Raw genomic sequence first — 24,457 nt, 5'->3', positions numbered from 1 at the left:
ATCAAGAATGTAAATTCTGGGGCTTCCCTGGTGGCGCAGTGGTTAAGAGTCCGCCTGCCAATGCAGGGGACACGGGTTCGTGCCCCGGTCTGGGAGGATCCCACATGCAGCGGAGCAGCTGGGCCTGTGAGCCATGGCCGCTGAGCCTGCGCGTCCGGAGCCTGTGCTCCGTGATGGGAGAGGACACAACAGTGAGAGGCCCGCGTACCGCAAAAAAAAAAAAAAAAAAAAAGTAAATTCTGACAACAGTTGATTTTTCTTTTAAAGCCGCAAATAACGTTAATTCAGAAAGAAGAGGAAAAAGGTCACGTACTGTTGAACCTTCTGAGGGAAGCACCCCAGAAAACAATGACACTATGAAGACATTCAAGAAAACCAGGCTACATGGACAGCATATTCTGACTTTTAGTCATTTACATATTTTCACTGGATAAATAAATACATTGTCCAATTACCTGGCCCATTTGCCAATGAAAAACCTTAAAGGAAGAAAGAAATTTGACTTATTATTAAGAACTATAACTTTTGGGAAATGGTTAATTCTAGATATGAAAAATTAAACGACTCAATCTCCCCCTACCCTCAACACCCCCCCAAAAAGTTTAACTGGTCTAGTCAAGGCTCTTCTGTCTGCCAAGAAGAGAAAATTCCCACAGGGAATTGGAGAGAGATCTGACAGGTCCCAAGGCCAGGAAGCACAGCAGGCTCCGGGGGGTGTGGGACTGGAAACAAGAAAGGAAAAACAGGAACCAGAGCCCCGTCTGGCCAGCTCTTGGTGACCCTTCTGTTTTGCTGGGTGCACTTTCAGTCCTTCACCCTCTCTCTTAACTCGTGCACGGTCCAAAACTGACTGTAATTCCACTGCCCAGTGTCATCTGTGTCTCTGTGGCACAGGAGGGGATGGCTCCCCCTGCCACAGGGACTACCGATGGGGTCCCCAGAAGAGAACACAGGCCAAAAACTGACTGGTGTCTTTAATACAGTAACAAACTCCTTTAGTTACATAAGCACTTATCTCTTCACTCTGGCACTACGTAACTACTTGGCAAAGATAAGTCATAAAGTATCATACATGAACCGAAATACATATAGCAAGTAATAATTCAGTTCCCAAAAACTTACGGTCAACAGACATGTGGCCCTAAAAAAAAAAAAAAAATCAGCAAAACCTCTTTAACATTTTTTTTAAGTACTCATGACTTTCCCCACTGTCTTATCAACTTATTGTGTCAAAAATAGGAGAAAGGGCTTTGGCCAAAATCAGAGGACATCTAACAAAGACAGTCACTTGTTATTTTGATAAATCATTTATGTTTTCAGTTCATTCTCACACCTGTCAAGAAAAATTACAGGTTACCTTCTAAAAGTCCATTTATACGTTCCTTAGACGATAAATTTCATTTTTCAAATAAAAGGCACATTATAAATGCCGGTAAGGCCCCTTTAGTCGACAACACTGGTTTTCCTGTGGGTCCTCTAACTTCCCCTCTGGGGACAGAGCACCCCAGAGTGACTTAACTTCGATTCCTGGATAGGGAAAGATCCCACCTTCCGCCCTCACCCTGGTATCTCCGGTGGGCAAGCCCCTTCTCCTGGAAACCCCCAACCCCCAAAGGCTGCAGGGCCTAGTTCAGGCAGCCATTAAAACCCCAGCTCCAAAACTGCGCGGAAAGATGCAGCGAACTCCCAGGTTTTAAGATAATTTTAAGTTGTGACAAGCACAGAGAAACTTCACAGGTGACAGACACCGTGGAAGTGGCTAGCTCCAGACGGTTCACAGTTCCAACAGCAGATGGCGCTGCATCCTTTCCGATGACGTCACATCCTCACAAAGCTGGGTTTTCAGTGGTTGCTTCGATAAAACAGCCAGAAGCACTGCACAAGAATCAAAGGAAGACAGCCGTGTCCAGTCAGATTCTGAAGTTTGAGAAGCTATACTGCCCATTAGTTAACGACAGTGGTTTAGTTAAGAATAAAATAGGGACTTCCCTCGTGGTGCAGTGGTTAAGAATCCATCTGTCATTGCAGGGGACACGGGTTCAAGCCCTGGTCCCAGAAGATCCCACATGCTGTGGAGCAGCTAAGGCCGTGCACAACTACTGAAGGCCGCGCTCTAGAGCCTGTGCACAGCAACGAAGAGTAGCCCCACTCGCCGCAACTAGAGAAAGCCTGAGCACAGCAACGAAGACCCCACGCAGTCAAAAAAAATACATAAAATTAATTTTTTAAAAAAAGAATAAAAGTTCCCCTCAATTTTGGGGTATTACTTCTTCAAATGGGTACTAAGTTCTTAGGATATACATACTTAAATTGATTGGACCTAGAAACTCAATAAAGGGACTTTTAGGTATTTATTTTAGCCTGGGGCACTGTGAAAATCCTAGGGACACTAACGGTGCCATGAATTTGGGAATCTTTGCATGAAGGTTCAAGTCTGGGCCTCAGGGGAGTGGAGGGGGAGGCAGAGAAGCAGGGAGGGGGTAGCTCGCAAACCCACCACCACACTGGGCTCCACCTCCACCCAAAAGAGCCTCACCTACCTCTCTGCTCCCCTGCTTTAGGTACGGGCTGTAAAATTGGACAGTAACTATAAATTCATCAAGATCTGACTTCCTAATCTTTGTGTTCCCCGAACAAAACCCGAGAGGAACTCAGTAACTGATTACTGAAAGGCACTTTCTCAGGGCAAGTAGGATGTGCAATGCAGCCTTGAGGACAGGTGCTTGTGTAGACCTTCCATCCCTGTGGGGAGAGGGAGAATGAAGCCGGGAGCCGAGGGACCAGGAGACAGTGTTTGGGGCAGACCCTCCAAGTGGCACGGAGAGCATTGGAAACACTCACCAGAGAAGGCCCAGGACACAACATTTCTGTGGTATTCTGCCCCAAAGAACCTGAATCTAACCATGAGGAAGCCCAGACAGACCCAAAGTGAGGGTCACTCTCCAAGACAACTGGCCTGCACTCTTTAAAATGCTAAGGGCAAGAACAACAAAGACAGGCTGTTCCAGATTAAAGAAGAACAGACACGACCTCTAAATACAACCCAAGTGTGCTCCCCGACTGACCGGATCGGGACCGGGAGGAACAGCTGTGAAATCAGTATAGGGACAATCGACGCAACGTGGAATAGAAAATAGATCAGTATCAGTGTTAAACTTACTGATTTTAATAGCTGAACTGTGGTTATATAAAAATATGTCTGTGTTCTCAAAATACACGCACTGAAGTATTTAGTGGTAATGTGGGAAAACCGATGTAAACTTTGCATTCTACTTCACGAGACATTCACATTTGTTTTTCAATACACTAGCGTGTGCACTGGGAAAGCAGCCTGGTGCTCACACGGCCCGGCTGGCAGTGAGGAGCGCGTCCTCTGCCGGGTGACTGCTGGGACCCCTCATCCCCGCAGCACCCCCAAGAGCCAGGCCTCCAGGCGCGGGGGCTGCTGGCCACCGGAGCAAACACACTATGGACACTTTACAGATTTAACTAAAATCTTTACTGAAATGCCTACTGATGAGACCTAAATGCCTTTTTTTTTTTTTTTTTTTTTGGTGGTACGCAGGCCTCTCACTGTTGTGGCCTCTCCCGTTGCGGAGCACAGGCTCCGGACACACACGCGCAGGCTCAGCAGCCATGGCTCACGGGCCCAGCCGCTCCGCGGCCTGTGGGATCTTCCCGGACCGGGGCACGAACCCGTGTCCCCTGCATCGGCAGTCAGACTCTCAACCACTGTGCCACCAGGGAAGCCCCTAAATGCCTTTTTTATGACTAGATCCATAGTGCCTAAGTCCGGATATCTTTCACACATCGCTGTCCTGTTAACTACAAGAGAATTTAAAAATAAACCCGAAGAACCTACTCCTTGCCCTCAAAGAACTTATTTTTAGGCCCTCCTCAGCACAACTTCCACAGAGGAATTCTCCTTCCAAGGTATTTCTAGTACATGGACATTCAAATTTCAAGCATCACAGTTAAGATTCCAAAGGAAATTTAATTTGGAAAAACTTAGAAAACCTATTATTCTTCATGTGTATAGAATGTCCCATTAGCTTAGTATATGTTAGCACATAATTGTTAACAGAAAATTGTAAAGGAAACCAAACACAGAACATTGTTTCTGTGGAGGCCGTGCTGCACAGCAGTTAAAACCAAAGGATCTGGAATCAGAAAGGTGTGTTTGGGTCCAGCTCTGTGACCTCAGGTAAACTGCTGAACCCTCAGGCCTGCTGCTCTGCTGGTGAGGGGGCGGAGGACGCCACGCTGGCTAAGAGCTCGGAGCAGGGGTGGCAATGGTTTTCTGCAGAGGCCCAGAGAGCACACGCTCTCGATTCCAGTGTGGATTTTGCCATCACAAAATCAGCCACAGATGACAGACAGAAGAACAGACGTGGGCCCTCCAATAAAAATGTCTACGGACACAACTTGAATTTCGTATCACTTTTCCATGCCACAAATAGTCTCCTTTTGATTTTTCAACCATTTAAAAATGTGAAAACCATTCTTAGCTCGTGGGACACACACAAAGAGATGGCAGGCCATAGTTTGCCAACCTCTGGCTCATAGGACGGTGCCTGGCAACTACTATCTGGGAAAACAGCCCGTAAATCTCAGTCTCAGACCAACACCTGATCCCCAATATCATTACGAGTCGTCCTCTCTTGCCTACCAAGTATGCTCCTAACTGCTCTGCAGCAGCTTCTGCTGGTCTGAAGAGTGCACGTACACTTCCGAGATACCTGGCACTACTGCACTCCAGGAAATGAGCTTTTGAGTCTTTAAATCAAACTATGTAATCTTGCCAATTAACTGTGAAAAACCCATTATACAAAAGATTTCCCCCCCACAAATGCACCTAAAGTTGAATTCTACCTCTTACAATTTACACTATTAGCCAGGAGGCTCCATTTCAGCTGACAGTCCCCACTGAGTCCTGGAGGCTCGTTACAGGTGCCTGTCGTGTGTCTCTCTCTTCTTTCACGTGACTTAAAGTCTATACAGCTACAAGGAACCTGACCAACTACATTTCACTTGGTCTTGGATTCTGCCAGACTGGCCCATGCAGGTTTCCTGAAGAGTTACTATCTAACATTACTGAAAAGTACTGTTACTAAAAACCGATAGATTGTAGTTGTTATGTCAACAGTAACAGGATCCACAGCATCCAATCTTACACAGAAACCAGTGGAAGGATGCAGAACAAAACAGGAGTATAAGATGCTACGAGGGGCTTTCCTGGCGGCCCAGTGGTTAGGACTTCACACTCTCACTGCTGTGGCTCGGGACTCAATCCCTGGTGGGGAACTAAGATCCCGCAGGCCGCGCGGCGTGCCACCCCGCCCCCAAAAAAGCTACAGAAGAGCAGACTATAGCACCAATAAAACTCTTTTACCTCAAAGGCAAACTTAGTCAATTATACCTCAATGAAAAAAATAAAGGCAAACAAACTGAAACTATGAAATTTCTATAATATTCTCATTTCAGTCACGCTAAGTTTGAGAGCGCTTCTAAAACTTTCACATATAAATAATTTGCTTTAACATTTCTTCCAAAGTGAAAATATCTTTTTCCTAATTATAATGATCTTGGTATTCTTCCACAAAAAATACAGATAAAACATTATCTTACTGTACAGCACGTTCCTTGTCCCCAGCTACCCCCAAGAAATAACATGTTTCACAGGGATGCCCAGGGGTGTATATTTCTTCCAGACTTTATTTGCTGCACTGTGGTCATCTCCTCAGGACGATGAAGTAGGGCTACCTTAAATTTTTTTAACAGCTTCGCAGTATTCTGCATGTACCTTAATTTAATCAATTCCCACTGATGGGCATTTAGATTCATCCACTGGTTCATTCCACAAATATTTTTTGAGATGTACTACATTCCAGGCACTGTTTGAGGAGATATTAGGGAATAAAAAAGATAAAGATCTCTGCCCTCTGGAAATATATTCAAAATACGTTAAGATACAAAAAAGTACATAAAGTATAATGCCATTTATATTTAAATAAAAACTACCTATGTGGATTAAAAAAAAAGATCTCTGCCCTCATGGAACTTAAATTCTAGTAACTATTGACAATTTTTTGCTTTCTTACCAAAAATTCTAGGTGAAGGTTTCTTTTTTCTTTTTTTTGCAGTATGCGGGCCTCTCCTGTTGCGGAGCACAGACTCCGGAAGCGCAGGCCCAGAGGCCATGGCTCACGGGCCCAGCCACTCCGCGGCATGTGGGATCTTCCCAGACCGGGGCACGGACCCGTGTCCCCTGCATCGGCAGGCGGACTCTCAACCACTGCACCACCAGGAAAGCCCCTAGGAGAAGGTTTCTAACAGAAACTGTTTTTTACTATTTTGTTTTTATAATGAATGTTGTAACAAGGATTCTCTTACTTCCCCCCCCCGTGAATAAATTTCTAAAAATAAACTTGCTCAATAATTTAGTTTGGAAATGTCCTTTTATACTCAACATATTAACCTCTTATCTTTTATATATACATATATATATATGCATATCTAATATTTTCTCCAACTTGCTTGTCTTTCAACTACAGTTCAAAGTTCCCTATCATCAGGACTTCCCTGGTGGTCCAGTGGTTAAGACTCCCCGATTCCACTGCAGGGGGTGCAGGTTCCATCCCTGGTCAGGGAGCTAAGATCCTAAATGTCATGTTGGCGAGGTCAAAAAAACAAAATTCCTCTATCAGATATCTTTTGCTATAAGTATGTTCTGAGTATTCACGCAGATAATCTTTTTATGGCTTATGACCTTAGTGTCATGCTAAGAAACCCTTTCCCCAAACACCCCACCTCAAAGGTTAAAAAATACTTCTCACAATATTTTTCTAATATTTCCATGTTTTAATTTTTACATTTAAGTCTTTAATCCAGCCAGAATCTCTATGTGTTGTAGAGTTTTCCACTTTATTTTTTCCAACAGACTGCCAGTTGATCCAACATCTGTTACATTACAAACCATCCACTCCCAACTGATTTAAAATGCTACACTAGGGGCTTCCCTGATGGTGCAGTGGTTGAGAATCCACCTACCAGTGCAGGGGACACAGGTTCGGGCCCTGGTCCGGGAAGCTCCCACATGCCGCAGAGCAACTAAGCCCATGTGTCAGAGCTACTGAGCCCGCATGCTGCAACTACTTAAGCTCACGCACCTAGAGCCCGTGCTCTGCAGCAAGAGAAGCCACCACAATGAGAAGCCCGCGCACCTCAACAAAGAGTAGCCCCCGCTCGCCGCAACTAGAGAAAGCCCGTGCGCAGCAATGAAGACCCAACACAGCCAAAAATAAATAAATAAATTTTTAAAAATAATAATAAAATGCTACACTAATCAAGAATTCCCATAAATTTATAGATCATTATCTAGACTACTCTGTTCTACCTACCTATGCTTTATAGAACTTTCCTGTTTATATCTAATAGAACACTTTCCCCTCATCTTTCTTTTATAGAACTGACTCTTCTCAAATATTTATTTGTCCAAATTAGGTGACAATTTAAAAATATCCCAGCATGTACATACAGAAGAACTGCATTCAAATTCTGTGTTCAGGTCTATTCAAATTCTCTTTTATCTCTTCAGTAATGTACCTGTTAGGTCTTACAGCTGACTTAAACATGTTTTTCTCTTTATGAAAAAAGAGAAGAGCTTTAGGCCTAACAATCATAAAAAAAAAAATGACCTTGGTCAATTTGCCTAAGAACTCAAAAAAATTATTTCTAAAGTTAGTTTCCATAAAGGAGTAAGTTATTTACCAAAAAAAAAAAAGCTTCTGTAAGACCCATGGCTCTTGTCATGAACCTCTGCTCTTTGACTTTTCTGACCATTCATTATCTTAGCATGGCTCAGATTACTGACCTCCGCAATAACACTAAAAACAGACGCTCAATCTAAAGCAACCGTGAAGTTTATTTCAGCCAAGCATTCAGGACAAAGGGCTTAACCGCAGGCATGGACCGTGGCCCGGGTCTCTCTCCCCTGGTGTCCCTGAGGTAGGACGAGGGCACAGGAGGGCAGGGGCAGCAGCACAGGTACACCTGGAGCTGGAGCCTTCTTAGGTCCCTGTTTCCTTGCCCAGGAATCTCAGCCAGCTCAGTCACAGGAACAATACGTAGGAAAGACAAGGGGGTGGCAGTGAGAGGAACCTGCCTGTCCAATCACCATTATTCAGCAAGTGCCTGGCTCCTCCTCTCTGCCTCTCCTGCCAGATGACCCAGTTACCCTCAAACTCTCTCTCCAAGAACACCCCAAAGTGTGTAACAGGCCAGTATGTAAAAAGCTACAGAGTTACTTACATTTATCAGGGAACACCTATGTTAGCCTGCACCCACTTGTAATGCTGCTTCGTTACATGTCTTAGATGAAAAAACAATCTTTTGGGGCTTCCCTGGTGGTGCAGTGGTTGAGAGTCCGCCTGCCGATGCAGGGGATGCAGGTTCGTGCCCCGGTCTGGGAGGATCCCGTGTGCCGCGGAGTGGCTGGGCCCATGGGCCATGGCCGCTGGGCCTGCGCGTCGGGAGCCTGTGCTCCGCAACGGGAGAGGCCACAGCAGGGAGAGGCCCGCGAACCGCAATCTTCTGTTTTGTTTGAAATGTAATCCCTCCCCCTCCCAATCAAAGCATCTTTCTGCATCTCATTTTGGCTCTTCCAAACCTTAAGATTCTGAGCTCATTTGGCAGGCACTTTATGCAGCCTGTTACGTACAGGAGAGCTGCTGAAATGACAGGAAGGTATTGTGTGCTGAAAGCTAATTAGTTCAACCCATTCTTCCGACATAAAACAAATTAAATTCTATGCTAATTAAAACTGCTGTCTAGCGGCTTCCCTGGTGGCGCAGAGGTTGGGAATCTGTCTGCCAATGCAGGGGACGTGGGTTCGCGCCCCGGTCTGGGAAGATCCCACATGCCGCGGGGCGGCTAGGCCCGTGAGCTATGGCCGCTGAGCCTGCGCGTCTGGAGCCTAGGCCCGCGTACAGGGAAAAAACAAACAAACTGCTGTTTAACCTCCCAAGAGTTAACCAGAGGGAGGAGATATGGGGATAGATGTATATGTATAGCTGATTCACTTTGTTATAAAGCAGAAACTAACACACCATTGTAAAGCAATTATACGCCAACAAAGATGTTTAAAAAAAAGGTAATGAAAATAGGTCTATCACACATCCCATGTCACAGCTAAGTTGCGCGGCCGGAGGGAGTAGCATACCCATTAGGACAAACTTTGAAGCCATGAGACCAGCTGAAATGAAAGGCCAATACAAACAGCTGGCACCAGTGATGAGACAGATAAGAACCACCCCCCGCCCCAGCTTTTCTTAAGGCGTTCAGCCTTCTGTTACTGCATCAACTCCCTCTACCAGCTAGTTTCTAACAACATCAATTGTGCTTGCTTCTCCGTGTGTGGTCCAGGGACCAGCAATGCCAGCGGCACCTGGGAGCTAGTCAGGAAAGCTCACTCACTTGGCCGCAGACTGAATTAGGATCTGCAGCTAATAAGATCCCAGGGGATGCATTCACACGGTCGAGTTCTGGATGCACCCAAATACACACCCGGGTTTAGGAGCTCCCTATTTAAAAACAGACCACTCCACGGTTCCCCTCATCACCCACCAACTACAGAGCCCTTTCCTTCCCCCCTCCTCCCACAGCAAAACTTCCTGAAGCCACATCTACACAGGTGGTCTCCCCTTCCTCAACTCCCATGTTTTAACTCCCCGCAATCTGTCTTTCACTGCCCACCACCTAGCACCTACAGCCCCTAAATCTGAGGGACCCCTTTCACCTGACCCCTCAACAGCACTCTATGCGGGATCCCCACCCTCTTTACTGAGGAAGAGCTGCCCTCTCCTTCCTTCACTGGCTGGGCATCCTGTCGCCTCCTCTTCCTACCTCCCAGGCGCAGGTGAGAGCATCATTCACAAGAACTGAAATCTTACCTATGACTTCCAGACTGAACTCCAGGCCAACATCCTTACGAGCCAACACTTGCACTTGGTTTCCTATGTCCATTCTGAACTTCAAATGTTCCAAGGATGGCTCTCTCGTCCCCACTGGACAGTCAACAAACCTGAGCCACCCATCTGGCCTCATCTCAGTGCCCGACCATCATCGGCCCCTAAGTGTGCAGAGCAAGCGCTTAAGAACTGTTCTAGGGGGATTCCCTGGTGGTCCAGTGGTTAAGGGCTCTGTGCTGCCATTGCATGGGGCACAGGTTCGATCCCTGGCCGGGGAACTAAGATTCCACATGCTGCCAGGCACGGCCAAAATAAAAAAAAGAATCGTCCTAGATCATCAGCGCCGTGGCTAGCTCGACCTCCAGAGCAGATATGAGTCTGTCCACTTACTCCCATTTCCTCAGCCCCCATCCTTAGCCAAGCTACATCATTTCTCATCAACAGTATCCTTTAAATGATCTTTGTTTCTATTTTCACCCCAACAATCCATTCTTCCTTCGGCAACTGAACAACCTTTTAAAATTCACATCTGGTCACTTCCTGCTTAGAATTGTGCAGTGGTGTCCACCGCACCGAGGGAAAGAATCAAACTTTCTTCCACATCAGAGTGACCATAAAATGCACTGTCCACCAAGGCACGTCTAATAGTCAAAGAGGGCACTCCCCACACAGAATCCCGGCTCACCGGGTGAAGCTGACACTGCCTTGGCAAACTGGGCCAGGTGGCCAGTGCCAGCTTCCTCTCTAACCCGGACTTCTACCGCCTTGCTCCCGGGGCACAAAGCTTCAGCCACGCTGGCCTCTCCCCACCTCAGGGCCTTTGCAATTGCTGTTGTCTGCACTTGAAGTAACCAGGCTCTTCTCCTACCTGGCTTCTCCTCCTTCAGGTGCCAACTGCTCAGAACGGCCTTTCCCAAATAACCTAAAACCAAGTGCCCTCTCTCCACTCTGGATCTTGCAGCACTCACCACAGGTCTGAAACTTGCTTATTCACAAGTTCACAGTCCTCCCCAGAAGAAAAGATTAGAAGCTATTTCCCAGTACTTGCACATCACCAATCACAGTGTCTTGCTGAAAGTAAGTATATGGCAAATGTCTGTTAAATAAACTGATGCCTTTAAGCAGTTCACTTCTGGAATCCATTCCACAGCAATCTTAGTATTAACTGGACACCCTAAAGCAGGCAATTCTAAATGTCATGCTATAGAGAGGTCCTGAGAGATTTAAGAAATGGCCACAGATTCTTTGCAGCTCCTCCTGTAAGAACGAGGTTCACTATTTCTCTACACTTCCAGTCTGGACTAGGCCTCATAACTTGCTCCGACCAACAGAATGTAACAAAGGTGACACTGTGTGACTTCTACGTATGGCCTCAAGAAGCCTAGCAACTTCTGCTCCCGCCCTCTTACCACTCGGCTACCCTGAGAGGCCTGAGCCGGCCTGCTGGAGAGGTCACATGGAGAACAGAGGTGCAGCCTGGCGAAAAGTCCATGCAGGTAAGGCCTTCCCAGAAGTGCCAACGGACTGCAGACGCATGAGTGGGCAGAGCCCCCCACCACACAGAGCCCTAACTGCCAGTGGTGAACACACAGTTATTGCTTGAACTCGTTAAGTTTGGGGGGCAGTTTGTTATGCACCAACAGGTAACTGATGCAAGGCCACGAGCACGTTTTCTTAACCGCAGGGTGCATGTTAGTTTAAGTCAGAGTTCTCAGCCTCGGACCGGTGAGGTCTTGGGCTGGCTCACCCTTGGCTGTTAAGCGGCATCCCTGTAGCACACCACACATTATGACGACTAACCACAGGTGTCCGCAGACAAGCAACAATGGAGACCAAAGGCAAGGGGAGAATGCTGCCTGCGCCTCCCAGGGGCTTGGCACTTCCACGAGGGAAGGAAGGAGCCACTGTTTTGGGGGGCGTTCTTTGTGCTGTCTCCTCCTTCACATATGTCCTTTCCCTCCTCACTGGTACCCAAAGGTCAGTTAGTGGAATGGACATTAGCAATAGCCTCTATTGCTATTATAACCTATTCCTGCAAAAATTACCCTCAAGGATGTCATTCTTCTGTTTCCACAAAAGAAAAAAGACAGCTGCAAAAAACAAAAATTGCCTAGAGGGTCCTTCCAGCACTGGGCCTGTCCTGGCCCCCGAGACACTCAAACCCTAGCTGCTGAGTGGGCTCCACAGACCCAGGAAGACAGAGCCCAACCATTTCAGAAGCTTTTCTTTTTTTAAGCTAGCATTATCTAAATCTGTGAACAAATGTTTAAACTAGAAGAGCTGCTGTTTTAAAGCTCTTCTTTCATAGCTAAAGTGTAGCACACTACTCAGCAGCTTAGCATTTTCCTGAATATGTCAAGTTTTAAATTATGGGAAATGTGTGCGGTCAGTTCCCATATTTTAAGAAAATGTAAAGAGGACATGATGGTCTGTTACTGATTCAAAAAGCACATTTTAAATGCCTTGCCAATCAGTGTTAGGCACTGAGATTCTCCCTGCTCTGAGTGCATCGATTCCCAGGAAAAGCTCCCTGCCCTCTTCCCTTCTCATCTCTCTGGGTCTACAGCAGCCATCCCCAAACCCACACCCCAACAGTGGTTAAGCAATCTCAAGCCTTTCCAATAACCCTCCTATCCATTCTCCGGAAAACTACCTAGACGTTAAGCCCTAGTTAAGTGGTTTCACAGGCCACTGTCCCCAAACCTAACTGTGTATCATGTTCGCTTGGAACATTCCTCTAAACCACCTGAGTCTCAGGCTTACAGATGGACCGACGGGCACTTTCAGGGGGTCTGACTCAGTCAGGTTCAAGAACTAACCCTGCCGGGCTTCCCTGGTGGTGCAGTGGTTGAGAGTCCACCTGCCGATGCAGGGGACACGGGTTCGTGCCCCGGTCCGGGAAGATCCCACATGCCGCGGAGCGGCTGGGCCCGTGAGCCATGGCCGCTGAGCCTGCACGTCCGGAGCCCGTGCTCCGCAACGGGAGAGGCCACAACAGTGAGAGGCCCGCGTACCGCAAAAAAAAAAAAAACAAAACAAAAAGAACTAACCCTGCCCACATGAAGAGCCCAACCGGCACAGCCTTCACTTCCAGCCTGTGCTAGTTGGGAGAGTGAGAGACAGAGCCTCACAACTCTGTAAACACAATTTGAGGGGAACACCATGAAGCAGTAACTGTGGTCAATCAACGTGATCAAGAGCAACAATGGTGGCCAGAAAAAGCCTCTTTGAGGTGACACTCAAGCTGAGACCTAAAGGATCAAGGACTCAGCAGTGGAAACAGCAAAAGTAAGGAGATGTCAGGTGGACACGAAGACAGACGAGTCTGGAGATCAGAAAGGCTGCAATAGAGATATAAATTTGAGAGTCTTCACAACTATCAGTAAACATTATTTAAAACAGATAAGAACAGATGGGAACAGCCACGATCACCTAAGGAGAGCCCAAGAACAGAGAGAATCCTGGACTCAAGATGGAGAAACACCAGACAACTGAAGGCAGGCAGGGCAGGCAAAAGAGGAACCTTGGAAGGAAACCAAGAAGGACAAAGCGGCAGAAGGAGAACCAGGAACTAAGAGAAGAGTGTGTTTCAAAGAGGTGGTGGTTAAGTGAGTTCAATGCCAAGAGGCAAAATGTGATGAAAACAGAGAAAAATGACCATTTCAGGGAGCTTTTTTTTTTTTTTTTTTGCGGTACGCGGGCCTCTCACTATTGTGGCCTCTCCCGTTGCGGAGCACAGGCTCCGGACGCGCAGGCTCAGCGGCCATGGTTCACGGGCCCAGCCGCTCCACGGCATGTGGGATCTTCCCGGACCGGGGCACGAACCCGTGTCCCCTGCATCGGCAGGCAGACTCTCAACCACTGCGCCACCAGGGAAGCCCTCAGGGAGCTTTTTTACTTTGCAAGCAGAAACATCGAGGCACTTACAGAGAAGGAGAATGGAAATGAGATGGGCAGAGACCCCTGAATGGTTTCTCCATCCTCTGACCCCACGCTGACCCAAAAAGCCCAGCTCTATTCCTGAACTTTGGTTCTGAGACATCCAGAATCCCAATAAGACATTTTCCTTTTCCACCTAAGTTCTCTCTATTGTTTTCTTCAACCTGCAACTGAGACTTCTTTTTACAAGCTCGGCCACGAAAGGACGGTAAAGACATGGGAGACACGGAGCTGGGAACGCAACGAAAACAGGGCCCAGGAGGAAGCTCTAGGTAACGGCAGTGGGTTGAAAAGTGTCCCTTGAATATTCTTGTCCACCTGGAACCTGTAAATGTGACTTTATTTGGAAAAAAGGTCTTTGCAGGTATAATTAGTTTTAACTCAAAATGAGGTCACAATGGAATAGGCCCTCATCCAATGACTGGTGTTCCTATAAGAGCAGAGACAGACACAGAGAGAAGGCCACATAAAACAGGCAGAAACCGGATTGCCAGCAACTACCCGAAGCCAGAAAGAGGCATCAGACGGAGCTGCCCTGTCAAAACCTTGATTTCAGACTTCCACCCTCCAGAATTATGAGAGAATAAATTTCTGCTGTTTTAGCCACTCCTTTTGTGGTAATTTGTTACTGCAGCCCCAGGAAACTAAGAGTAGCATTTCAGAGCCACACAGAAGAACCCCTGAGAACCTTAAGTGAGACAGCAACCACAAAGACAGAAATAAAGAGCAGGGGTCGACTTGGAGAAGCGTGTGAGGAAAGGAGGAAGGCAAAGGAGGCAAAGGTCACAGGCAGGGGTGGTAACGGAAGCAAATACGTCAGTGCTTGCGCCACGCTAAGCACGGGGGTAAGTGTTCCATTTGCACCACCTCGTTTCATCCTCACCACCAGCCCAGGAGACGGGAAAACTGAGAGAGGAGTTACACAACTTGCTCACAGCCTCAAAGCTCAGACTGCAGAGCCAGGATGTCCAGCACATGGGCACAGAGAAGCCACGGAGCAAGGAACACCATCAACTGTTATGTAGTTACTGGTCATGTTTTCAAAGATGTAAACATGTGTAACAAAGTAGAAAAAGTAGAACTTAAAAATCTACACATACAGTGTGATCTCCCATCTGGGGGGTGGGGGAATCTCTGAATACATGTGCATGAACGACAAAACTAAATGAAAATACAACAACATAATATTATAAGTTATTTCCAGATAGGTAAACTATAGATTTTCCCCGTCATTTTTGTGTTTGTTTTTGGTTTGTTTGTTTTTTTGTTTGTTTTTTTGCGGTACGTGGGCCTCTCACTGCTGTGGCCTCCCCCGCCACCGAGCACAGGCTCCGGACGCGCAGGCTCATCGGCCATGGCTCACGGGCCCAGCCGCTCCGCGGCATGTGGGATCCTCCTGGACCGGGGCACGAACCCGCGTCCCCTGCATCAGCAGGCGGACTCTCAACCACTGCGCCACCAGGGAAGCCCTGTTTTTGTTTTGTTTTTTTGGCTGCATTGGGTCTTCATTGCTGCACGCGGGCTTTCTTTAGTTGCGGCAAGTGGTGGCTTCTTTTGTTGTGGACCACGGGTTCTAGGCACGCGGGCTTCAGTAGTTGTGGCACATGGGCTCAGCAAGTGTGGGTCACAGGCTTAGCAGTTGCAGCACGCGGGCCCTAGAGCACATGGGCTTCAGTAGTTGCAGAGTGTGGGCTCATTAGTTGCAGCACACGGGCTCTAGGGCACGCAGACTCAGTAGTTGTAGCTCGTAGGCTTAGCTGCCCCGCAGCATGTGGGATCTTCGCTCTCCAACCAGGGATCGAAACCACGTCCCCTGCACTGGAAGACAGATTCTTAACCACTGGACCACCAGAGAAGTCCTCTCCCCTTCATTTTTATAATCCTAATTTTGTACAATAAACAATTAAACACTTTTATTATTAAAGTACAACAGTTAAAGATAAAAACTGGGGACAGTAAAATGGACTTAGTGAAAAGGACATCTTTATGAAAACAATAACAGTGATAACTTAGGGGGAGCAGGGACAAGGCCCTCAAAGAATGAGGACAGGGGGACTTCCCTGTGGTCCAGCAGTTAAGAATCCACCTTCCAATGCAGGGGACGCAGGTTTGATCCCTGGTCGGGGAACTGAGATCCCACAAGCCGCGGGACAACTAAGCCCGCACCAAAACGAAGAGCCCACACGCCACAACTAAGACCAATGCAGCCAAAAATAAATAAGTAAATATTAAAAAAAAAAAAAAAAAAGACTGAGGACAGGACATATGGAGGAACTGAGGCAGTGAAGACAGATCTCCTGTCCAGGGAGTTTAATTTTAAACAGAGAAAAATATGAATAGTGGCTGAAAAATATACCAAGATTAACTGGGAGATTAAGTTATATAAGACTTATTAGTCACGTTTGAAGATAGAATAGAAGGAGCCCCTGATGAAGAAACTAAAGATAAAACTGCTGGTGAATATGTTCTCAAGTGGAAGAATCCTCCCTTTAACAATATATGGAGGAGGCAGATGCAAACACAGAAGTCCTCTGAGATGAAAGAGTAGGGGAGAGGAGCTCAAATTAGATGGTCCATGGTGTAATAATTAAGAGCACGGGCTCTGGAGGCAAACAACTGACGTTCAAACATGGGTTCCACAGATTCCTGGCTGTGACTCTGGCCAATTACCTAATCTCCCCATAGGTTTAAGCCACCTATGAAATGGGGCTATTCACAGGACCTGGCTCAGAGCTGATTAGATGATCAAACAGTAACACCGTCAAGTTCTTAGCATGGTGCCTAGCTAGCACAGTAGGAACCTAACAAGGCCGAGCTAACAGCACTGGGGTCATCTGCAAAATGCAAGTTCATCTACTGCCGAGAGAACTGCAGGTGGAGGACGGAAGGGCCACGGTCCTTCTGTGCCATCCTCAATTTCCCAAGCCCTCTTATTTCAGTTCCTCGCCCGGTCCTGTCTCGGGGCTTCTCCCTTTGCCCAGGTATCTGCCTGCCTCATCCCCTCACCTCCCCTTGCTTGCAAGTTCAGATGTTTCCACCACCCTTTTAAAATGAAATCAGCCATCTCTATGGCCCTGCCCTGATTTCTCTTTCAGCACAACCTTTTCCACCCGCCATCGGACAGATGACGTCCCTCTCACCAGAGGGGGGTGGGCGTCTCTCATCACTGCCCCATCACCAGCTGCCGGCTGGTACTGCTCAGCCTTGAATGTGCATTTCACTGACACTCTCCCTCCCCTTGTTTACAGGTGCTCCTCACGTGACAGTGCTCAAGCTACTCCATCTAAAATCAAGGCAGGGGACTACCCTGGTGACGCAGTAGTTAAGAATCTGCCTGCCAATGCAGGGGACGTGGGTTCAAGCCCTGGTCCAGGAAGACCCCACATGCTGTGGAGCAACTAAGCCCGTGCGCCACAACTACTGAGCCTGCGCTCTAGAGCCCGCGAACCACAACTACTGAGCCTGTGTGCCACAACTACTGAAGCCTGTGTGCCTAGAGCCCATGCTCCGCAACAAGAGAAGCCACCGCAATGAGAAGCCCGCGGCACCAAAACGAAGAGCAGCCCCCGCCTGCCGCAACTAGAGAAAGCCGGCGCACAAACGCAACCAAAAGTAAATAAATAAATAAAATTTATTTTAAAAATAAATAAATAAAATAAAATAAAGGCAGAACAGGGACTTCCCTAGAGGTCCAGCGGTTAGGATTCTGCGCTTCCACTGCAGGGGGCACAGGTTCGAACTGGTTGGGGGAACTAAGAAACCACATGCCATGCAGGACTGCCACAAAAAAAAAAAAAAAAAAAAATGAAGGCGGGAACAGAGCCCTCCCTCAACCCCACATGCCTCTCCACCCCTTTCCTTCAGAGCCTCCCCACAACCCACTGCCACTCATCGGCCCTGGGGAGTCCTGACCGCTGAATCCCAATCAAATCTGCCTCTTTGACCATTCCCTTCCCTCTCAGAGACTCTCTTAAGCACTGACACTGCTCTGATGTTCTTCCAACTTCTGACCACTCCTATAAGCTGCTTTTCCTCTGCCATGCCTCAACACCCAAGCTACACCAAAGGGTCTTCAACCTTTAGAGAATCTCTGGGTGGTTCTTCTCCCCAGGAAAAGGCACAGTTCTACACCTATAACGACACATCAGGACAGGGTACCTGTCTCCAGGGACCTCTCTGGTCCCTGCAGGCACCTGCGGCTAAGGCCCTTGACGTGCACCGGCCAGTTTAACCACCACATTGCTCTCCAAATCACTGCTGCTCAGAGGCTTGGTCTCAGGCTTCCCTTACACTCTTAATTACTGAGGATCCCAGGGGCTTTTGTTTATGTGGGTTATATCAACGGATATTTACTACACTAGAAACTAAAGCAGAGACTTAAAAAAAAAGTTTAATAAGCCTATTACATATTACCATAAATAATATTTTTTACAAAAAAAAACTAGAGGGACTTCCCTGGTGGTCCAGTGCCTAAGACTCTGCGCTCCCAATGCAGAAGGCCTGGGTTCGATCCCTGGTCAGAGAACTTGATCCCGCATTCCACAACTAAGAGCGCCACAACTAAGAGCCTGCATGCTGCAACAAAGATCCTGCGTACCACAACTAAAACCCGGCACAGCCAAATAAATAAATAAATAAATATATTTTTTAATTAAAAAAAAAAGAAATAACTAGAAAAATAACTTAGTGAGAAGAGCAGCAACATTACACATTTTAGCACACCTCTTTAATGCCTGCCTCAAGTAGAGAGAGCTGGATTCTCACATCTGCTTCTGCACTCAATCTGGTACAATATCTTGTTTTGGTTGAAGGAGATGAGGAAAATTCAGCCTCACAGATATGTAGTTGGAAAAGGGAGGAGTAGGGCTTCCCTGGTGGCGCAGTGGTTAAGAATCCACCTACCAGTGCAGGGGACACGGGTTCAAGCCCTGGCTCGGGAAGATCCAACATGCTGCGGAAAAATTAAGCCCGTGAGCCACAACTACTGAGCCCGGGCACCTAGAGACCGTGCTCCTCAACAAAGAGAAGCCACTGCAATGAGAAGCCCGCGCACCACAACGAAGAGGAGCCCCCGCTCAGCAACTAGAGAAAGCCCGTGCGCAGAAACGAAGACACAACGCAGCAAAAAAAATAAATAAAGTAAATAAATTTATAAAAAAGAAAGGAAGGGAGTACTGTAACAGCTTTTTCAAATAAATATAGACAGTCTTTTTTGATACTACATCAAAACTTGACAAGTGGTAAGTTTCTTAAAGGGTAGTTCTGGGCTTCTCTGGTGGCGCAGAGGTTACCTGCCTGCCAGTGCAGAGGATACGGGTTCAGGCCCTGGTCCGGGAAGATCCCACATGCCGCAGAGCAACTAAGCCCGCTTGCCACAACTACTGAAGCCTGCGTGCCTAGAGCCCGTGCTCCACAGCAAGAGAAGCCACCGCAATGAGAAGCCTGCGCACCGCAACGAGCAGCCCCCGCTCGCCGCAACTAGAGAAAACCTGCGCACAGCAATGAAGACCCAACACACAGCCAAAAATAAATAAATTTATATATAAAAAAAGGGTAGTTCTGCTGTGGAATCTGAAACTATGTCAATTAACTCTGCATACTGTTACATCAAACACCAGGGGCTTCACTCCATCCCCGTGCTTTGAATGGATCTTTCACCCATCTGTGAGCTAGTAGCATCAAGCACAGGCCATTTGGAAAATATCAGCTCACTGAGTTAAGCAGATCTTCCAAATGTTGACACGTTTTATTATATAACATTAAAAAAAGAAACATTTCGTTAGCATCACCTCCTATCTTGCAAAAAAAAGTCTTTAAGTACTGGGAAGCTGTCAAGCTCATGGTAGCAGAATCAAGTTTTCCAAAATTCAAATTTCCATTTGAAAGCTCAAATTTTATCACTGCCAACAATACTGTCAGTTATTTTCCTTGAAGTATCTGGTTCACTTCGTTCGTTTTTATGAAAATATCTGCCAAATTCCCCTGTTTAAACAGCCATCATTTTCTGTCAGCTGTTCTTTCAACTCAAGCGATCGCAGAGTTGCTTGTCCAGAAGACCGCTCTCACATGTTAAGATGCATCAGTGCTTTATGCCAACTTCCCATTTTGTCACACAGGCCAGTAAAAAGATGGATACTCAGGTTGAAGTTTAACAAAATTAATTTTGATTGCTTCATCAAGGGCATTCGATTAAACTGGATTTTTTTTTTAAAACCACAAATTCACAGCAGTGAAGAATACTATGACTACAATCACCGTTATAACTGGCTTGGTACCACGGCTTTGATTTCTGCTACAGAACCAGCAGTGTCACCCAGCACTGCTTCGTACCATCAGTGGGAATGTCAACACAGTGAAAGTCAAATGACATCTTAATATGATCATGACAGCAGCCTGGACCTAATGAGCCCCAGAGTCTACAGACCGTACTCGAGACCCCTCGCTCTAAGTGATGGTGAAACCCAAGACTTCAACCACCATCTAAATACTAATAACTCATCCAGAGCACTCCTCCAGAGCTCCACATTCACGTGTACAAAAATCTACATTTGGACAAACACTTCAGAGTGTTTCAGACACTGGTAATACTGTAGTGAACCAAAGTGCCTGTCTTCATGGAGCTTAGAACTAGTGGGTAGATCAACATAGAGACTAGGGAGACAGAGCAAGGGAAGACAGAGGTTAATGAGAGCGGAGAACACCCTCTAAGGAGGGGATATTAGAACGAAGACCTGAATGAAAGGAGTGGATGGTCCAAACAGACCTCCAGGAGAAGAGCTTTGCAAGAAGGAGTAGAAAGTGTAAAGGCCGGTGTGTTCTAATGCAAAATGTGGGAACGCCTCCTGGGGTCCTCAAACCCAAGGTGCAAAGACTCACTCACTGTCTTCCCATCAAACCACTGCTCATTTCAGTAAATGCAAAACAGGCACCCGGACTTCCAGGAGAGAAACCTATACTCGCTCACTCCCTTCTGACCTTCCACGCAGTCACCTAAGCATCTGAGTCACCAGTTACCAGCTTTGCTACCCTGGCCCAGACCCCCTTCCTCTCTACAGCATCCCATCTGGAATCTGACCTGTCTTCCTCCTTCCTCTGAGAACACTCCAAGTTCAAGACCAAGTGATGTTCCCGATCAGGTACATCTCCTCACCCTTTGAGGGCTTCCTAGAGCCCTCCACGTAAAAGTGCAAATTCTTTACCAAGGCTCTGACCTCTCAGTGTCCATTCCTCACCACTCTCCAGCCCTTTGGAACTTCTGTCCCTAGACAATCCATGTTCTCTTTCATTCGATAAATAATTACTGAGCACCTATCTTGCACTACACTGTTATACGTGCTGGAGACAGTGGGTGAAGGAAGCCAACTGGTTGCATGAAAAGCATATACAACCATCTCCTCAGCCTGGAACACTCTTTCCTTCCCCTCCACAAGCCAGGCAGCCTCCAACTGGAGAACCCTTTCAGTCTCAACTTAGACATTTTCCAGCAAGCCTGCAAGACAGTGGCGGCCCTGCTGCTCCAGCCCCGCGCCTGCCCACCCACCCGCCAGCTCTGGCTCGGCTCTACCACAAGAAGGTTGTTGATCATTATGAAAACCCCCCAAAAGTGGGGTTCCTTAACAAAACATCTAAAAATGTTGGAACCAGACTGGTGGGGCTCCAGCATACCGTGATGTAATGAAAGTACAGATTCAAGTGGATGAAAAGAGGAAGATGATCAACGGCAGGTTTAAAACACTTGGCTGTGGTTCTGCCATTGCCTCGAGCTCGTCAGCCAGCAAGTGAGTAAAGGGGAAGACAGTGGAGGAAGCCACAACCATCAAAAACACAGGGGGCGGGGCTTCCCTGTGGCGCAGCGGTTGACAATCCGTCTGCCAATGCAGGGGACACAGGTTCGAGCACTTGTCCGGGAAGATCCCACATGCCGCGGAGTAACTAACCCCATACACCACAACTACTGAGCCTGTGCTCTAGAGCCCGTGAGCCACAACTACTGAGCCCACGTGCCACAACTACTGAAGCCCATGCGCCTAGAGCCCGTGCTCCACAACGAGAGAAGCCACCGCCAACGAGAAGCCCGCGCACCGCAACAAAGAGTAGCCCCTGCTCGCCACAACTAGAGAAAGCCCGCGCACAGCGACGAAGAACCAACACAGTCAAAATTAAATAAATTAAAAATAAATAAATTTATATTACAAAAAAAATAAAAACACGGGGGCTTCCCTGGGGGTCCAGCAGCTAGGACTCCGCACTCCCAACGCAGGGAGCCTGGGTCTGATCCCTGGTCAGGGAACTAGATCCCGCATGCTGCAACTAAGACCCAGCGTAGCCAAAAAGTAAATAATATTAAAAAAATTTTTAAATCATTTTTAAACAAACAAAAAACACCGATATCACCAAGGAGGTCTGCCTTCCCCCCGTGAAACTGTACTGCTCCATGACAGCCAAAGATGCCATCAAGGTCACCCTGGCTGATTACAAACTGAAACAAGAACCCAAGAAAGGAGAGGCTGAGAAGAAATGAGCCCTCAGGGAAGTCTCCCACAGGTCACACAGGCTGCTTCCCTCCCTCCCCCGCCACCAGCAGTCACGCACTCGGAGGTGTTCAGAAGCCCTTGCACTGAAACAAAAGAGCTATGAGATCTGCACAACCTATGCTATTCACATTGTGACTCTAACGCAAGCAAAATACACAGTCTAATTAATTGTTCTGAATCTGTGTTTTCTTTCAGCTCATGTTTATTGCCTTAACCCAGTCCAAGTCTATTTCGAACTCTTTGTGTGGCCCCAAAACTGAAATCAATAATGAAGTCCCTCATTTGGGTAGTCATGAAGTGCACAATTATCTAATTTTCCTGAATCCATTTTGGGGAAGATTACCAGTAGATACCTTGATAAGATTACTTGACAGAACCAAGTATTGTACATAAAACAGATCTGCATATATATAATAAAGGAATGTAAGACAACCCCCCCCTCCAAAAAAATAAAAAACATTTTCCCTAGGAAGCCATCATTAAACTTTAGGTTAGCTGCCCCATGATCCACCGCCCTTGTTTTTCACCTTTGTACATAAACTGTTTGTCAGCCTCCCTGTTAAACTATAACATAAGGTCCTGGGCCACACCCATTCCATAATTTATAGAATCAGCACCTAGCAGAGAAGATGCTGAATGAACATTTGTTAAACAAATTTCCTGTTATAATACTTTTGAGAATATATAAAAAATATTTCATTGTCACTAGCTGGCAAATTAAGGGATGCCAAAGAATGTTTTGTGAAATCCAAAATAATTCAGCATCATAAAGGGAGGTGGAAGTGAGAGCTTTAAAAAACAAACAATCATTTTACCAGTTTCAAAATGAATTATAGGATCAAAACTGTCCTATAAAGGTAAAGCCGGGCTTCCCTGGTGGCGCAGTGGTTGAGAGTCCACCTGCTGATGCAGGGGTCACGGGTTCATGCCCTGGTCCGGGAAGATCCCGGTCCGGGAAGATCCCACACGCCGCGGAGCGGCTGGGCCCGTGAGCCACGGCCGCTGAGTCTGCGCGTCCGGAGCCTGTGCTCCGCAACGGGAGAGGCCACAACAGTGAGAGGCCCGCGTACCTCAAAAAAAAAAAAAAAAAGGTAAAGCCTTTTGAAGAAAATGAAAACAGACTCATAGCTACTCATGAGACTCAAAGAGAACTGGTGGTAGCCAGAAAGGGGCAGGAGGACAAAACAGGTGAAGGGGATTAAGAGATACAAACCTCATTATACAATAAATAAGGGGACTTCCCTGGTGGCCCAGTGGTTAAGAATCCGCCTGCCAACGCAGAATGCAGGGGTCACCGGTTTGATCCCTGGTCCGGGAAGATCCCACATGCCGCAGAGCAACTAAACCCGTGTGCCACAACTACTGAAGTGGCATGCCACAACTACTGAGGCCCATGCTCCGCCACAAGAGAAGCCACCACAATGAGAAGCCCGTGCACCGCAACAAAGAGCAGCCCCCACTCGCCCCAACTAGAGAGAAAGCCCACGCATCAAAGACCCAACGCAGCCAAAAATAAATAAATAAAATAAATTTATTTTAAAAATAAGATAAATAAATAAATAAGTCGCAGGGATATAACACACAGCATAAGAAATATGGTCAATAGGGGGAATTCCCTGACGGTCCAGCAGTTAAGACTCCATGCTTCCACTGCAGGGGGACCAGTTTCGATCCCTGGTCAGGGAACTAAGATCCCGCAAGCCTCGTGGCGCGGCCAGGGGAGGAAAAAAAAAAGAAAGAAATATGGTCAATAATATTATAATAATTTTGAATGGGGACAGAGAATTACTAGACTTATCATGGTGATCATTTCATAATGTATGCAAATGTCAAAGCCCTATGTAGTATACCTGAGATTAACATAATACTGTACATCAACTATATTTTTTTATAAATTTATTTTATTTGTTTTTGGCTGTGTTGGGTCTTCATTGCTGCATGTGGGCTTCCTCTAGTTGCTGCAAGCAGGGGATACTCTTCGTTGCAGTGCGTGGGCTTCTCATTGTGGTGGCTTCT

At 47.0% G+C, this 24,457-nt stretch overlaps 1 protein-coding gene and 1 pseudogene across 5 annotated transcripts in view; one reads left to right on the top strand and one right to left on the bottom strand.

Moving 5' to 3' along the window:
* LOC132515633 (iron-sulfur cluster assembly enzyme ISCU-like) overlaps window positions 1-22,428 on the top strand; it is a 55,350-nt pseudogene extending 32,922 nt beyond the window's left edge.
* GNB1 (G protein subunit beta 1) overlaps window positions 1-24,457 on the bottom strand; it is a 92,181-nt gene that overhangs the window by 62,713 nt on the left and 5,011 nt on the right. Inside the window, exon 1 of one of the 5 annotated variants that reach the window (XM_060141710.1) lies at window positions 8,311-8,490. The exons of the other annotated variants lie outside the window; for them this stretch is intronic. The gene's annotated coding sequence lies outside the window, so the exon portion shown is untranslated. Of the gene's footprint in view, window positions 1-8,310; window positions 8,491-24,457 lie in introns of those variants that run through there. 5 annotated transcript variants of the gene reach the window in all.

The sequence above is a fragment of the Lagenorhynchus albirostris genome, chromosome 2, assembly GCF_949774975.1.
Source record: "Lagenorhynchus albirostris chromosome 2, mLagAlb1.1, whole genome shotgun sequence".
Taxonomy (NCBI): domain Eukaryota; kingdom Metazoa; phylum Chordata; class Mammalia; order Artiodactyla; family Delphinidae; genus Lagenorhynchus; species Lagenorhynchus albirostris.
Note: the sequence above shows the minus strand (reverse complement) of the source record. Positions and strands in the feature narration are given on the sequence as shown.